Genomic DNA, 12,711 nt, shown 5'->3' on the forward strand with positions numbered 1-12,711 from the left:
TCCTTGCAAAATTCATGCGTTGCCACTTGAATTATTGATCAATGAAGAAGGACTTGCATTCAGTTTTGTTCTGGAGCATTATCTTCATGAATATTGTATATTCCCCATGGTCAGTGAGGATTGCCATCCAATTACATTGCATCAGTGCTGCCTGTGGGGATGTGCTAATGGCAGAGCAGGGAATAAGGTGTCTGCTTGAACGGCACTACCTAATACATCAGCAAAACATCAAAAAAGGGAATAATAAATATATTATATTACAGTAATTGGGGCCTTTTACCATTCGTCGACATCCAATCCCTAAGGTTACGGCTGCACAGTGATTATGGGCACGACCCATGTTGCGCCCAGTATTGCAGTGTGGCAGCGCAGTCACAGGAATAAATGGAATTGCAGTACAACTTACAAAAACTCAAGCAGTGTTAGATTTTTTGCGATTCGTGGTCGCAGCGAACTTCTGAGCCACACTGCGAACCCCAGGGGCGTTGCTAGGGTCTGAAAACATCCGGAGCACAAGCCCACTGTACCACGCCCCACCCCATTAAGCCACGCCCCTATCGGGGGGCCTTCACAGTAGTTATTAACTCTTTTCAGCAGTCCCCTCTTCAGTAAATGGGGGACTGCTGAAAGGGGTTAATAACTACTGTGAAGGGCCTAGACCTCTGGGCAACCCCACAGATCATCCCCCGACCCCACTTGTACTTTAACCCCTTTCAGCAGTCCCCCCTTCACAGTAGTTATTAACCCCTTTCAGCAGTCCCCCCTTCACAGTAGTTATTAACCCCTTTCAGCAATCCCCCTTCACAGTAGTTATTAACCCCTTTCAGTAGTCCCTCCTTCACAGTAGTTATTAACCCCTTTCAGCAGTCCCCCCTTCACAGTAGTTATTAACCCCTTTCAGCAGTCCCCCCTTCACAGTAGTTATTAACCCCTTTCAGCAATCCCCCTTCACAGTAGTTATTAACCCCTTTCAGTAGTCCCTCCTTCACAGTAGTTATTAACCCCTTTCAGCAGTCCCCCCTTCACAGTAGTTATTAACCCCTTTCAGCAGTCCCCCCTTCAGTGAATGGGGGTAGTGGCATTGCTAGGGTCTCAAAAGATCAGGGGCCCAAGCCCCAATGAATATGGCCCAATTCTCTAAGTCGACCAAAAGCACCCCACCTCCCCCCCCTACCTCGCAAACACTAGCACTGAAGACATAATTTTGCTGTACTTGCTATACAGCAGCACCTACCTCTCACATCCAGGGCCTCCCAGGTGACGTCTCCTCCGATGTAGATCTTCTCTGTCATCATCTTCTCCATTGGGTCCAGACAAACAACTTCTCTCAGCCGCCTCGTCTCTGCAGAGTGTGACACACAGACAGCTGAGCTTCCTCACTTTTCTGTACCCCCAAATACTATCCTGAAGAAAAATGAGTGCCCCCCATAATAACAGTACTCCTCATAGTCCCATCAATAGTAATTCCCTTCTAGAATGCCCTCACTAGTAATACTGCCCCCTACAGTACCCCCAACAGTGATAGTGCTCCCCAAGAGGGCCTCCATTAGTAGAAGAGCCTCCACTGTTAACAATACCCTCAGAGACCCCTCAGTAGTAATAAGGGCCCCCACAGTGCTCTTAGTAAGAATAAGGCGGATCTATAAGTCTCTCCTATAGAGCCCCCAGTAGTAATAAAAATGCCTAATGTCCCCTGGATTTAAAAGCCCCCCCCCCCCCCCCCCACAGTTTTTATAATGCTCACCCTGAAGTGCCCCCAGTACTTCTATTGCCCCCTACTGTTATAATGCCCCCTGTAGTTATATTCCTCCGTTTAGTGTCCTCAGAAATTATAATTCCTCAGCCTCTCCACCATACAGTCCCATGTAAATAACATTATTTCCCTCCCTCCACCATACAGTCCCATGTAAATACCATCACACCATTTCTCTAGCCCCCTCCAATATACAGTCCCATGTAAATAACATCCCTCTCTATCTACAGCCCCCTCCAAAATACAGTCCCACGTAAATAACATGAACCCCTCCCCAGCCGCCTTCGACATACAGTCCCATGTAAATAACATCACCCCCTCAATATTCAGTCCCATGTAAATAACATCACTCCCTCCCCCAGACACCTTCAGCATACAGGCCCGTGTAAATAAAATCACCCCCTCCCCAGCCATTTCCAACAAGCAGTCCCATGTAAATAACATTACCCCTCAACATTCAGTCCCATGTAATAAATATCACTCCTTCCCAAAGCCGCCTTCAACATATAGTCCCATGTTAATAACATCACCCTGGCCCAGCCACCTCCAACAAGCAGTCTCATGTAAATAACATCACTCGCTCGACTTTCAGTCCCATGTAAATAACATCACTTCACCCCACTGTTCCATGTTAATAACTTCCCTCCCTTTAGCCCTAACATACAGTCCCAGTTAAATAACCACAGCTCCCAGCATTGCTCTGCCTCTCCTTCCTCATGTATCAGATCTCACCACAGCTTCTTCCCAGGACTTCACTGCTGAGCCCTCCTCTCCTCCAACGGTCACATGATGGTGACATCATCGCAGGTCCTTTTCAGCTACTGCATTAAGAACTGATCACATGGACTGTGATGTCACCACAGGTCCTCTTCAGCTCTTCCAGTGCTTTAGATTAAATTGTATTGCCGTCCTGAGGATGGCAATAAAGTTTGGAGGCAGGACATTCGGGGCTGGGGACAAAACATCAGGGCCCCAGGCCCCGAATGTTTTAACCTAGCAACGCCCCTGTGGAGACATGCACTACTCGGACCAAGCATGCCCATTAAAGTCTATGGGTCTGTGAAAATCACTGACACACATCCGTGTTGTGTCCGTGTTGCATCTGTTTTTCACTGAAGACTAAGGCTCCATTCACACGTCCGCAAAATGGGTCCGCATTCGTTCCGCAATTTTGCGGAATGGGTGCGGACCCATTCATTCTCTATAGGGACGGAATGGATGCGGACAGCACACAGTGTGCTGTCCGCATCCGCATTTGCGGAGCGCGGGCCCGATCTTTGGGTCCGCAGCTCCGCAAAAAGATAGAGCATGTCCTATTCTTGTCCGCAGCTGCGGACTAGAATAGGCATTTCTATAGGGGTGCCAGGCGGGTGTGTCGTGGACCCGCAATTTGCGGGTCCGCAACACACCACGGACGTGTAAATGGAGCCTGATAGGAGATTCTTTGGAAATAAATTTTTAGCTGAGCAACGTCAGAGAATTATGGATGGCACACAGATGGTAAAAACGGACACACGGACCAACCACGGATCCTTCACGGACATCTTCACGGATGAAACATGTACGTATTTTTTCACGGACGTGTCACTGACAAGGAAATGTGAATGAGGCCTGATGAAGGCAAATTACATTCTACTTGTGACTGCACATGGGTGCAAGGGTGAGTGTGCACGCACAGGGAATTTTATTTCCCACACTTGTGATCCCATATTATGTAAAACACTTCCGACTGCAGTGTAAAGTATGGCGAGAGACAGATCATCATTGGAAGCTTCTGGAGATGCAGGAGACAGACTACCCCAGAATCCAATAAGACAAGTTATAAAGTGGAGGCATGAGTGACTTTACCCGTCTCCCTCCAAACAGGAAGCATAAACCAACCAATTCGCTCAGATAATCAGCAGGACACGTATGACGAGAAGCAGATACATGAACTTGGCCACATATAGAAAAGACTTCCTGACAGAAGCCTCATGTTTACAGAACAGGAAGGTAACGCTCATTAAGTGTATTCTGTACAAGGAGCCTCAGATAATCTTGGTAAGGGCTCGTTCGCGAACGTGTGAAGCCCGTGCCCGTGCTGTGGACTGCAAATTGCGGTCTGCAATGCACGGGCACCGTCCGTGGGGCAGGCGCATGGGGATCGCAGACCCATTCACTTGAATGGGTCCGCGATCCTTCCGTTCTGCAAAAAGATAGAGCAAGTTCTATCTTTTTGCGGTGCGGAGGCACGGAACAGAACCCCAGAAAGCACTGCGTAGTGTTCCGTATCTCCGGATTTGCGGACCCATTGAAATGAATGGGTCCGCATCCGTGATGCGGAATGGCCACGGAACGGTGCCCGTGTATTGCTGATCCGCAAATGCGGTCCGCAATACGGCAACGGGCGTGTGAACGAGCCCTAAGACACAGTGTAGTTCTGTATTTATGGGCGATGATCGGTAACAAACGTTCTTATGAATGTTTTTTATTCACATCCAGTAATGATCATGGCTGTATAAGGCTCAATGATCTTCACTATGATCATTCATCCCCCATACCGTTTCATTGTTTTGCGGCAGCAGATCCCCGTTCACATAAGATGATGTGCTGCCTCCGAGCGAGGATTTTATGTGATCACCCAATGAACGAGCTCATTTGTCGGTGATCAGCAGCACCTTTACACGGGGCAATTATTGGGAACAAGCATTCCTACCAACGCTCTTCTCCTTGATCATGTAAAATTGCTCTAAAATTCAGGATTGGAACACAGCCCATCAATATCAGATCGGTGGGAAGCCCACTCTTGGGATCCCACCGATTGCCCCCAATTGCTGCTGACCTCAGACCATCTACCTGCACGTTGTACATATCGTAGCGGTGATACCCTTCCACAGATATATTAGGTTTTAACCACCATGGGGCACCACAGATCTTACCCGTTACATATCTCGTAGACCAGAGATATTAGATATTAACCACTCTTGACCACCAGGGATATGGTCACTAACCACCAGACCACCCTTTAAAAAAAAATAAAAATCTGTAATTTAGCAAAGTGAGTATGGAGGCATTGTGATCTTGGTCACTCGCATCAATGAATTTGGAAAGCCCCTTTAAAAGCTTGCATCTGTGCTTGAAGTTCTTTCCTGTTTGAAACACGATGGTGGCTTTTTTTCTTTCGCTCTATTATCTGGCACTGCTGTTTCCATTCCTACGGTATACTGGTGGAGGACTTTTGGCCAAGGAGACCTATGAATTCCAGATGTTCCTGCCTTTGACTAAGGGTACATTCACACGACCATGCCGTGTTTTGCGGTCTGCAAATTGCGGATCCGCAAAACGTGGATACTGGCCATGTGCGTTTCACATTTTGCAGAATGCACAGGGCCAGTGCTATACAGAAAATGCCAAATTTTGTTCATTTTTGCGGAGCCACGGAAAGGACTTGAAATGAATAGGTCCGCACTTGTTCCGCAAAATTGCGGAATGGATGCAGACCCATTCATACGTTTACATAGTTACATACTTGATACGGTTGAAAAAAGACATAAGTCCATCAAGTTCAACCAAGGGATCGGTGGGGACGCGAATCCCAGAAGTTAATGAAACTAAGATTTCTACAAATTTTCATAAGCATTAATGTTGTTTACTTTTAAGAATTCGTCTAAACCCTTTTTAAAACTGTCCACTGTTCCTGCTGTGACCACGTCCTGAGGAAGTCTATTCCACAGATTCACAGTTCTTAGGCCTCTTTCACACGGGCGAGTTTTCCGCGCGGGTGCAATGCGTGAGGTGAACGCATTGCACCCGCACTGAATCCGGACCCATTCATTTCTTTGGGGCTGTGCACATGAGCGGTGATTTTCACGCATCACTTCACATCGCAGCATGCTCTATATTGTGCATTTTTCACGCAATGCAGGCCTCATAGAAGTGAATGGGGCTGCGTGAAAATCGCAAGCAAGTGCGGAGGCGGTGAGATTTTCATGCATGGTTGCTAAGGTGACGATCGGGATGGGGACCCGATCTTTATTATTTTCCCTTATAACATGGTTATAAGGGAAAATAATAGCATTCTTAATACAGAACGCTAAGTAAAATAGAGATGGAGGGGTTAAAATATAATAAACAAATTTTACTCACCCCATCCACTTGATCGCGTAGCGGATCTCCTCTTCTTTCTTCAGGACCTGGGTAAAGGACCTGTGATGACGTCACTGCGCTCATCACATGGTCCATCACCATGGTGATGGACCATGTGATGAGCGCAGTGACGTCATCAAAGGTCCTTTACCCAGGTCCTGAAGAAAGAAGAGGAGATCCGCTACGCGATCAAGTGGATGGGGTGAGTTAAATTTGTTTATTATTTTTTAACCCCTCCATGGACATTTTACTAAGCATTCTGTATTAAGAATGCTATTATTTTCCCTTATAACCGTGTTATAAGGGAAAAAAATAAAATCTACAGAACACCTAACCCAAACCCGAACTTCTGTGAAGAAGTCCGGATTCAGGTCTGGGTACCAAACATGCCGATTTTTCTTACGCGTGTGCAAAACGCATAAAAATGCTTTGTACTCGCATGGAAAAATCGCACATTTTCCCAAGATGCACCCGCATCCTATCCGGCCCTCACACGCGACGCCCGTGTGAAAGGGGCCTTACAGTAAAGAAGCTTTGACGCTTCTGGAGACTGAACTTTTTCTTCTCCAGTCGGAGGCAGTGCCCCCTTGTCTTTTGAGGGCATTTTACAAGGAACAGTTTTTCACCATATTTTTTGTATGGTCCATTTATATATTTGTATAGGTTAATCATGTCCCCCCCTTAGACGTCTTTTCTCAAGACTAAATAAATTCAAATATTTTACTCTTTCTTCATAACTAAGACCCTCCATGCCCCTTTCAGTTTAGTCGCTCTCCTCTGTACTTTTCCAGCTGCAGTGCGTCCTTTCTATGGACTGGTGCCCAGAACTGAACTGCATGTTCCAGATAAGGCTGCACCAACGCTTTGTAAAGTGTTAATATTAGATCCCTGCCCCGCGAGTCCATGCCTCGTTTAGTGCATGACAATATCCTGGTGGCCTTAGAAGCAGCTAATTGACATTGTGCTGTTAATTAATCTACCATCTACAAGGACACCCAAATCCTTCTCTATAAGTGACTCTGCCAGTGTTACATCCTGGACATATGAAGCACGGAGATTATTACTACCAAGATGCATAACTTTACATTTGTCCACATTGAACCTCATTTGCCAAGTTGATGCCCAATCACTCAGAGTGTTCAAGTCAGCTTGTAGTTTATGGACATCTTCCATAGACCGTACAGTACTACATAGCTTAGTGTCATCTGCAAAAATAGAAATGGTTCTATTAATCCTGTTCTGTGAAAATGTAGTCTAAAAGGGGTTTTCCAAGTATTTTTTTTTTACTGATGACCTATCCTCTGGATAGGTGATCAGTATGTGGTCGGTGGAGGTCCAACACCCGGAGTCCCTGCCGATCAGCTGTTTGAGAAGGCACCACCGCTCACAGTAGCACCATGGCTTTCTCTCTGCTTACCAATCACAGAGCCGTACATTGTATAGTGGCAGTTCTTGGTATCACAGTCCCATTCCCTTCAATGGGGCCGAGCTGCACCTAGGCCACGTGACTAATGAATGTGATGTCACATTGCCTAGGAGAAGCTGGAGAAGGCCACGGCACTGCTGCGAGCACACTGCCTTCTCAAAACAGCCGATCAGCGAGGGTCCAATAAAAAATGGTTTAAAACGTGATGAATTCTGATGCCATATTGTCATCCCCCGTCTAATCTCCATGACTCAAGGGCAAGTGTCGTAAACTAACCCCATGGATACTAATGTCTCTACAGGAGCAATTGATCGGCCTTGGCGTGCTCTTCTCGGTTTTCCTGATTCCCTCCGGCTGGATCCTGTCCCACTTTGAAGACTACAAGAAAAGACCAGAATAAAGGAAGCGACCTGTCCTATGTGGATCAGTCTATGGCACTGGATGACGGTGGAATGTTGACCGCTTGGGGCTGAATAAACTGCATTGTCCATATCTGCTCCTGGGGTGTCCTGTCCCTCTTGTGTATTTTGTACTTAATAAAATTATTCTAAATCTACATTTTCGTACTGAAGTATGCATATTAGAGAGTCTGCAGCAAAATCTGCACTATTTATTGCAGTTTTGGCACATTGTTGTGTATTTTTAGGCATTTTTTGCTGCAGATGTAATGCAGAATTTCCGCAGATCTCACCCTTCCGTTGAAAAGGATGTAATCTGCACAGAAAATGCAACAATGGACACGCTGCAAATATCAAAATCCACACAGCAGAACAATTTCTGCACCTAAGAAAAAAAACTAAAGTGCACGAGATTTGTCTAATCCCATACACTTTGCTGGTACTATATTACCCTGCGTAATCCGCAACGGGTGCATGCACCCTTAAAGGGGTTGTCTCATCATGGACAATGGGGGCATATCGCTAGGATATGCCCCCATTGTCTTATAGGTGCGGGTCCCACCGCTGGGATCCGCACCTATATCGAGAACGGAGCCCCGCAAGTGAAGGAGGGCGCACTGTGCATGCGCAGCCGCTCTCCATTCATTTTCTATGGGGCCGGCGAAAATAGCCGAGCACTGGCTCGGCTATTTACGTCGGCCCCATAGAAATGAATGGGTGCGGGGGGCCTCTGTTCTCAATATAGTTGTGAGTCCCAGCGGTGGGAACCGCACCTATAAGACAAAGGGCGCATATCCTAACGATATGCCCCCATTGTCCATGATGAGACAACCCCTTTAAGGCCCCTTTACACTGATATATTAAGCAGACAATTGTTGGGAAGACAGTGTTCCTTTCCAGCAATTGCCTGCTCGTCAGTGCAGGAGACCGCCACATTTACATGAGGTGAACTCCTTCACGGTATGGGGAGGAGCGATTGCTAATGCCATCCCTCTTTCCCATACAGAATCATAATTTGCCGGCAGCATAGGCTGTTTAGACACCATGATCTGCTGCCAACAAATAATGATTTTGGTGAGCACATAAAAGATCATATTACCAGATGAACGGGCATTCTGCTTGTTCATCGGGTAATCGGAGTCACCTTTACACCGGCAGATAATTGCTTACGAGCGTTCCCACGAACCCTTGTTAGAAATTATCTGGCTGATGCTCGGCAAGTGTAAAGGGGCCTTTAGTGTTTGCGAGTGAGAGATCTCCTTTATATAAGGAGGCACTGTGGTAGGTTGAAGTCTACAGAAGAGATGATTTACCTGGTATAGAACAGTAAGGTCGGGGGTCAGGACTAGTGTTGGGGTGTTTTCTTAAAAGGTATAATCTAAACAGGGGAACCAGTCATCCTAATGCTAGTTTCTATCCTCTATGCCTTTTCCCTACCAGGCCAACTAATATTTCATCACGAGGTAGCTTTGTCTACAGTACCGGCTTAGCACAACCTGATTTAAACCTTACATGGGCCTTCCAGGGTTTTTTGTTTTTCATTTCCACCCCAGTCTGCAGTACCTGTGAAAACTCCATAATCCCCTGCTCCTTTCCAGTTCCCTGGCTCTTTTCTCTGGAATTTAAAGTGGCCCCATGTTGTAGGCAGGCCCCAACTGACAGAAATAGGGGCAAAACAAGTAGCCCGGGGCAGCAATAACATAGCGTAACCAAAGACAGGCCTCACATGTCGTCTGGGGACACGTCACTTGTCAGGCCAGTCATTGGTTGCGGCAGTGCACGTGATTCCGTCCATTAGGAATTTTACAGATGCGGATTGGAAGACAACCAGTGAAGAGAGCCAGGGAGCAGACTTGGATGGACATAAAAAATATACAAAAAAAAAGCTGAAACACCTGAATTTGCTGCCCTATGTCAGGGCTCTAGGGTTCCCCTAAACCACAGAGTCACTACCTCAATAAAGTGAAGACTTGGAACAGTGGGGCATCTTCCAAGGAGTTATCTCAAGGAAAGAGGACTCATCCAGAAAGTCTCAAAACATCTCAGAGGAACATCTTCAGAACGTAGCTACAGCTCAGGTCAATAGAAAATTCCTCGTGATGAGAAAGACACACCAAGTGTTTGGCTGTGAGTAGGTGGTGATGATAAACTCAAGGGAAAGTTACATGGGACGATACAAAGGGTAATGTCCCCAATGATTGCCCGCTTGTCCAGTGCATTTCCATGCAATTATCCCCACTGTATGGGGATCAATGATCGTTACTTCCGTTGTTCATCCTCATACAGATTCATTGTTTGTCGGCAGCACATCCCTGTTTACACAGAGCGATATACTGCCTACAATGATTTTATATGCCACATAAATGACAGATCACTCAACAAATGAGCATTTTGCCGGCATCCCCACCATCAGATGTTCAGGGAAGCCGCCAGCACCGGAAACTATACACTGGATGGAGTCAGAAGCAGAAAGCTCCGTCCACTATGTGGTGGTTATGGTGGGGTACTGCAGCCCAGCTTCCATTCAAATGAATAGGAGCAGAGCTGAAGTACGCGCTGGTGCTAGAAACTACACAGTGAATGGAGCCTTCTGCCATCAGTGGCTTCCCCGAACAGCCAGGGTATGGGCACCACCAATCTGATAACAGGTCATCAATATCTAAGCACCAGAAACTTCTTGTAAGTAACTTCATGCAATAACATTACTGGCAGCGCCTACATCAATTACTTTTGGACATACAAAACTAGAGAACCACTTTAGTAGCTCTGCTTTCTCATGATTCCCAGTGGTCATCTCCCCATTACTATTATTGAGAGGTCCTACATTCTCCGATATGATTTTTAGCCTTTTTTGGATTGGTTTTCCTTTCATGATGTATTTTAGCTAATTTTATTACGCTCTTCATAATTTCAAAGGTTAAAGCTGATCCCTCAGATTTGTATTTTGCCCTGTTACCAGTAGCTGTAAGCCACACAGAGTTTTGTATTTTTTTTAGTCATTTATACTTGTTACATATTGCTGTGGGTTTTAAGTGTTTTTCATCCGGCCCTTTGTTGTTTATTAACGGTACTTTTACACTTTCGTTAGAGCATTCCGGCAGGCAGTTCTGTCGCCCGAACTGCCTGCCGGATCCGAAAATACGTATGCAAACGGATGGCATTTGTCAGACAGATCCGGATGCGGATCCGGATCCGTCTGACAAATGCATTGAAATACCGGATCCGTCTCTCCGGTGTCATCCGGAAAAACGGATCTGGTATTTATCTTTTTCACATTTTTGAAGGTCTGAGCATGCGCAGACCGCAAAAACTGATCTATTTTGCCGGAACACTTGGGGCCGAATCCGGCATTAATGCATTTCGATAGAAAATAATGCCGGATCCTGCATTCCGGCAAGTGTTCCGGAATTTTGGACGGAGAAAATACCGCAGCATGCTGCGGTATATTCTCCGTCCTGAAAAGGTAAAATGACTGAACTGAAGACATCCTGAACGGATTGCTCTCCATTCAGAATGCATTAGGATAAAACTGATACTTTTTTTTTCCGGTATTGAGCCCCTAGGACGGAACTCAATACCGGAAAAGAATAACGCTAGTGTGAAAGTACCCTTAAGTATAATAACGATTAAGGGAAGCATTTACTATGCCTTTTACGTCAGAATTCTGTTGTTGAAAACTCGCAAATATCATTGCACGCTGGCAAAGTTTGCGGCTTTTTGGCCCTCACGTCACTTTTGAGGGCCATAGTGAGGGCGGGTCAGGACATACAGAGCTGTCTTTATTTGCACCAGTTTTCTAGCATAAATAATAATAGAGACCTACAGTAGCTAGGAGGCTGCCGTAGATTTAATTATGTCGCACAGCCTACCAGAAGATGCGACAAATTCATGAAGCCTGCACCTCAGCATAAATTTGTTGCATCCTACACAAGCTCAGAAGGGATCAAGACCGGCGCATTAAACACCGGCCTTGATAAATATCCCCCTAAATGTATATTTCTGATAAAATCTTTTTATATGTGTGCAAAGTTTTGGTAGTGTATTGTTTTTTTTGGATGCTATAAAAAATTTTGAAGATCAGAATCCATTAAGTAGCCTAGATATACTAATTTGTCCGCATCTAGAATCTAACAAGTGGAGCAATTTGGCACAACTAGGGCTTCTGGACTTCTTTTCCCAACTTGCTCACTATGGGGAGTGAACATTTTGCGCCACAATTCTATCTCAGGGTAAGTCAACCACATTTATCATCCAGCCTGAGCCCCTGTGATCAATATGGTGCAGGTCTAGATAGCCTGTAGGAGTTTACACCATCTAAAGGATTAGTAAATCTGGTCCACTCTGTGTGCCCTGGTACAGATGGTTTAGCATTGTGGTTAGGTGGATATTCATGCACAAGCATTCATAAATGCACATGAAAATGCGCCACCTAGTGGTGGAATGGAGCTTTACTTCCCAACATGTTATCGAGAACCAAAAAAGGCACCAATGGTTAAAAAAAAACAAGTACAAACACAAAACAAAACATAAAATATACAAAACAAAAAAAATATAAAACAAATACCCACACGTCCAGTGAATCTTCTAATGTTCTGACGTGAAAAATAGGCCAGCCCTTTCCTAAGACAACATGCACACATGGCCCATTTTGAAGTGCACCAGCTAGAAAATTAGATTTTCACCGTAAAATCCTTTTCTCGTAGTAGGCATTGGGGGACACAGCACCATGGGTATATGCCCAGCTGCCACTAGTAACAAAAAAAAGTGTTGGCTCCACCCAGATGGGCTATACCCCTCTGCCAGAGCCGAGAGAGATCAGTCGGTACAAAAGCAGTAGGAACGCCACACCTGAAACAAAAACTGAAAAGCCAACAAGTCTTCAACGGGGGAAACCCGACAACCAAACCAGGCAAAAGCCGGAACTTCAAACAAGAAGAAACTCAAGAAGGCAGGGATCTGTGTCCCCCAATGCCTACTACGAGAAAAGGATTTTACGGCGAGTACAAAAA

This window comes from Bufo bufo, chromosome 10 (genome assembly GCF_905171765.1).
Source record: "Bufo bufo chromosome 10, aBufBuf1.1, whole genome shotgun sequence".
NCBI classification, from domain to species: Eukaryota; Metazoa; Chordata; class Amphibia; order Anura; family Bufonidae; genus Bufo; species Bufo bufo.